General features: G+C 40.0%; 1 protein-coding gene across 1 annotated transcript in view; it reads left to right on the top strand.

Moving 5' to 3' along the window:
- Positions 1-828: 828 nt before the first annotated feature.
- The window catches only part of LOC122816494 (glucagon receptor-like), a 2,063,211-nt gene continuing 2,058,756 nt past the window's right edge, over positions 829-5,283 (top strand). The window contains exon 1 of the mRNA XM_044089325.1: positions 829-1,019. The gene's annotated coding sequence lies outside the window, so the exon portion shown is untranslated. The remainder of the gene's footprint in view (positions 1,020-5,283) is intronic.

Raw genomic sequence — 5,283 nt, 5'->3', positions numbered from 1 at the left:
AGTCCATTGAAAGATTATAGGTTTTATTTTTCCTTAGTTCTCAAACCCACCTTTAAGCAATATCTCAACACTTAGGGGCTCCACATAAGTTAGTACACAGCTCTGCTGTTGGATGCATTGCTCGATGAAGATGATAATGCTACAGGTATAGCTGGGATAAATCAAGAGAAACCAGAAGATGGCAAAGTCACTGTTGACAGAATAAATAAAGCAATGAGGCCATCATAAATAAACAGGTTGTACTGGAACAGGACAAGAAACATTCTACTGTTGTCAGTGGGAATTTGGCAGAGAGCTCAGACTAATTAGTATGCAGATGAGCAAGCCCCTTCCACACCACCCAGTCAGTGAAACAATAAATTAATAAATAGTGTTATTGTAAGAGAAACAATGACTAAACGCTGGGGAAGCACATTACTAATTTCAGTTTGCAATGATTTATCAGTCTTTCCAGAGCAGTAATCTGTTTAAAGTTCATGCTAATTAACCGATATTGGAAGACACTACGAAACGTGATACTCTTGTCAGGATATTTCCCGTTATATTTTTTATTTTTTTTTTATTTTACATTACACCAAAATCCAACCCCCCCCCCCCTCGCCCCCCAAAGTATTATTGCTGCGGTGCAAAAAGTATGATTATGATTGCTGCTGTCCTGTAAAAAATAATAAACAATAACATAATGCACACAAGTGCCAATGCCGCGGTACTTGTAGGCAGGACCTTGACAACAGTAATTTGCCCAGTGTTAAGGGGAACCCTTTAAGGCTGAGTGCCAGCGTCAGCAAACCCCCCAGTTCGCCGTGTGCCATTCATTGAGCTACATCTCTGCAAGAGCCCGGTGCAGCTGGACGGTGACGTGTGTTTACACATGCTATATGAAGCAGAAGTCTTGTACTCCAGTGCCAACAAGAATTATCCCCTTACTCGGGAGTCTCAGCTGCTGCATGCAGTGGAGTTAAACAGTTTATTGGAGTCCATCAAGAAGACAAAGAAAGCTGAACAATCACATTTCAAAGGTAAGGTGTGCACTTTAATTTCCCCGTTCCCGTGGTATGAAAGTGTTGCAGTGGCGTGTATCAGTTTCTGCTCAGAACACGCAACTTCTGTTCTGGCAAAGACAGCGTGGTATAGGGAAGGCCAATGGTCAAAACTGCCAATTATTCGACTTTGAGAATTCTCTACTGTCCATTGTAATGTGTACCTTTCTTGGTATAGTGGCCCGAATTAAAACCTTACTGTTAAAGCTGAAAACTCTATGAAAAAGTCTGGGAAGGTAAATTAGCTGACTGCATCAGCTACTATTTAAGAAAAAAGAAATCTGTTTTTGAGCAAGGGTTGTTGCCCATATATGCTTGCTAATTGATGCTTTGTGAATCTAACAGGATGTAAAGTGGGATCGGCTCGGGTGTGTGTGGGGGGGGTCATGTTCCAGCAGCCGATTTTTTTTTTTTTTTTTTTTTGTAACTTTAATGTTAGCCCTTGCAAGCGGAGTTTTATGATATAACAAGAAGTGCATTTTGAACAAGATTTTTGCCAGGTGACTTTCAACCAATAGTTGAGTCTCAAGCTGACAAAATGTATACTGTAAGAAATACGATATTTCGTCCCTTAAAAGAAAAGGTAAGAAATCGGAAATCCTGACACACAAAGATAATGGTAAGGGAAAAATCAGTTTATATAACAGTGCCGCGAGAAAGATATTTTTGGGGAATACATCTGTTTGCAAAACTATGTTCTGCAAGTCAAAGCTTCTTGACTTGGTAACAAACGACAAATACATTTTAGTCAGCAGAGAGAAACCATGAGAGCCTCACCTTTCGCTGATTAACTTAGTAACAAACAACTACATAAACATACCTGTCAACCTCTTAGTGCAAACAATCTGGGTAAAAAGCCTGAACTAATTGGGGGGGGGGGGGTCAAAGGCCCAAAAATAGGGACACATTTTAAATATTACTCTTATAAGTGCATAACGTCGCTAGGATACTTGTATTTGTGCTAGAATACATTTTCTGAAGGATATGAAGCGTGAAACAAGTGTGAAACTCAAATGCATGTAATTATTTAGCGACTTCAATCCCCAGTGGTTTGCCAGAAAACCACATATTTTATGTAAAACAGACGAAAAATAGGAAGCAAAAACCTGGACAGTTGAAAAGTATGTACATAAATAGATAACAAACGGGAAGAAATCATTACCCTTACACCTGTCAGCCCCACACCCAACAGTTTGAGAGAATGTTATGTGTTTTATCTTAATATTAACCTCATATACAAACTGGTATTAGTTCAGCACTCGAACAGTCGGACTGCTGGTGTGAGCATCTTTCAGCACCACGGAGCTGTCCGTTGGTTCGAAGACGAGGCTTTGTGTGTGTGAAACAAAAAGGAGTAGATAACAGATTAACCTGCTTCCAATGGACAGGACAGTGCATTCCCCTGCCATTCCATCAGCGTAATAGTGCAATGACCCAGAGGGAGCACTGATGTACAGCATCGGGGTATTTCCTATCTCTTTGGTATTCAAGCAATTTACTCAGTGCTTTATATGGCCAGTCAACGTCATGAAACAGGCTATAAAGTGCGTGCACACTTCCCAACACAAGATCTTAAATCATACTGAAATGTTGTGGGAATAAGAGCATGCTAGCACTAGCATAGTCAACAAAAGTGTTAATAACACAGCTGACAACTCTGAAGAAGTTGTTTAATAGCCTCTGTGCACTGTTTAACTCCGATTTACTGTTCCGTCCAGGCTGTTTACGGTCCAGCATAGCTTATATCTGACCTGCTGTCTCGTAGATCAGTAGGAGAAGTCCCATTCTGGGCTTCAGAAAAAAGTGACAGCCCTAAGGACGTCCATCACTCTAAAGTGAAGAGACTTGCCCCCAGTCAATCTAGTACATGTTGGCTTGACCTCTGGCTTTTTTTTATGAAATGTCGGCAGTTCTTTAAGAATGTTAGGCACTTCGTTTCTTTCGAAAAGGATTTCTCGCACCTCTACCGTTCCGGTATTGTATGACTCACATAACTAGCCCTCTGTATATCATGCTTTTTTAGTGCCACACTTATCTGGATTCTCCCCATGGAATGTATTTATCCTTAGGAGATTGGCAGCTTAAAGTGTATTCACAATGGCATTTTTATCAGTTAAATATATTTAATTCACAAATTGTGCATATGCCACCGCTTTTGACTTAGTAGTTAATGTTGGCGTTGTTCGTCCTTGTTGAATTGTATTTTATTTGTATTACATATTTATTTACTGTTGACAGGATTAGTCTCACTAGGTTAGTAGCCTATTTTCAGGGAAGAGTCAACATGATATTTTTACTAATAGTTGCAATTTGGTTAGGGCATCCAGGAAAATTCTCCTTATCTTTATGATACATATTTTGGGAGGGTTTACATCCACTTGCCCTACCACCATCTCAAGCAGATGTGGCCACAGTTTAACTTCGTGTCCAGAGAACAACACATTCTGGAGTATAGAATCCCCTGACGCTGCACTGAATTCTCAGCAATCCAATTATCTGGAGGAGGAACAGAACTCGCAGTCTTCTTGTCTTCCAGTATCGTATTGCTTATGGCCTGTCTTAAATAAATGTTTGAATAACATAGAACTAGTTCTGGCTTTAGAATTTTGGAGACTCCAGCAAAACTAAGCGTATAAGGTTGTATTAACGAAATTGAAAGATACGAAATGCTATTTAAACAGGCAGGTTCAACTGCTTGATTAGAAAACGAATAGAGGACTCCACCATGGCACAACTATTTTACGTTGACCAACTTCACAGTCTGAGTGCCTTCTCTTCAATGGCTGACAGTGGCAATTGAGCTCATAATGTAAATGCACTTTTCATACAGTCATGTACCTAAGGATGGAAAAGTGGCTGCAATTGATTTTCTTTACCTCTCAACTGTACAGATTTGCACGGAATGTCCAGATTTTTGCCTCATATTTTTGGCATGTTACTCATAAAAGTGTGTTTTTTCTGGCAAATCATTGCCAAGTCATTGAGGATTGAAGTCAGAAAATAATGACAGACATATAAAATTCAGACTTCATATCCTTCAGAAAATTCATGCAAATGCAAAACCTGTTATTCTATTAACTTTTTAAGTTTGTAAGATATTTAAAAATTGTCCCTATTTGTGGGCCTTTGCCCCCCCCCCATATTTCTATGGCTTTGTCCAGATTTTTTGCTCTAAGAGGTTTTCAGCTATGGACGGAGGGGGGGGGGAGGTGCTTAGCCTCCTAGCATTCACAGTTATATGTTTATAACTTACTGGCAGATGAAGAGTCGTGTGAATTTTCTGTGAGATTTAATTAGAAGTAAAGCTAGTGGAGTAGGCTTAGATAGGGATTTGACAAGGAAGACAGCACAGTTGTTCAGCACCACAGAGCTGTTCACTAGGTGCAGATGTTTGTAAGTGTGTGTTCAAGGGTGAGGGTGTAGCCTGGCATACTCTTTGTACTCTTTAGAGTACATTTTTCTGTATGCATCAGTATGAAAAAAATGAGGCGTTATCAAGCCATGCTATGTCAATAACCACCTAAATGAATGCATATAACAACATTTATATAATTTGCTTACAGAGAGGATTGCAAATTTAACAATACCTTTAATATGTTTTCACAAACTGACTGAGAAGTTGAAAAGGTTACACATCAAGTGCTTGAAGGGTGTGTGTGTGTGGGGGGGGGATAGCAACTTTAGTGATGTAACTTTTTTGTTGTTGTTAATGCTAGGTGGTTGAGGGCGCAATAAGCATTTGTAAGTACAAAATGGAATTTGCTGACTACACCTCTGTGAGAGTGTGTGTGTGTGTGTGCGTGCGTGTGTGTGTGTGTGTGTGTGTGCGTGCATGCGCGCGCGTGTGTGTGTGTGTGTGTGTGTGTGTGTGTGTGTGTGTGTGTGTGAGAGAGAGAGAGGCATGCTTCACGACCAATAGTTTTAAATAGGTGCAAATGAATAAAGATCTAGTGACAGCTGACAGTTAACATAAAATGTTTAATTAGGCTGACTGTGCTGTGTAAAGCCTGGTTAGGTGTGCAGTAGTGATGAAGAAAGCACAGGGTTAGAGAAAGAGGAAGAGTACTGCATCATGTTTGTACAGGTAAGGAGGAAGGCTGGAAGAGAGTCCACTAAGATGCATTACTTCTGATCCATTCACAATTACCAAACTCTTCCTTACAAAAGGTAAATAAAAGGCCATAAATAACCAGAAGCATGTAGAACTCTTGACCTTTTACCTCCAGAATCAGAGAAAAAGGAA

This window comes from Protopterus annectens, chromosome 12.part0, assembly GCF_019279795.1.
Source record: "Protopterus annectens isolate FY-2018-M chromosome 12.part0, PAN1.0, whole genome shotgun sequence".
NCBI lineage: Eukaryota > Metazoa > Chordata > Ceratodontiformes > Protopteridae > Protopterus > Protopterus annectens.
This window is presented reverse-complemented; position numbering and strand designations above follow the sequence as displayed.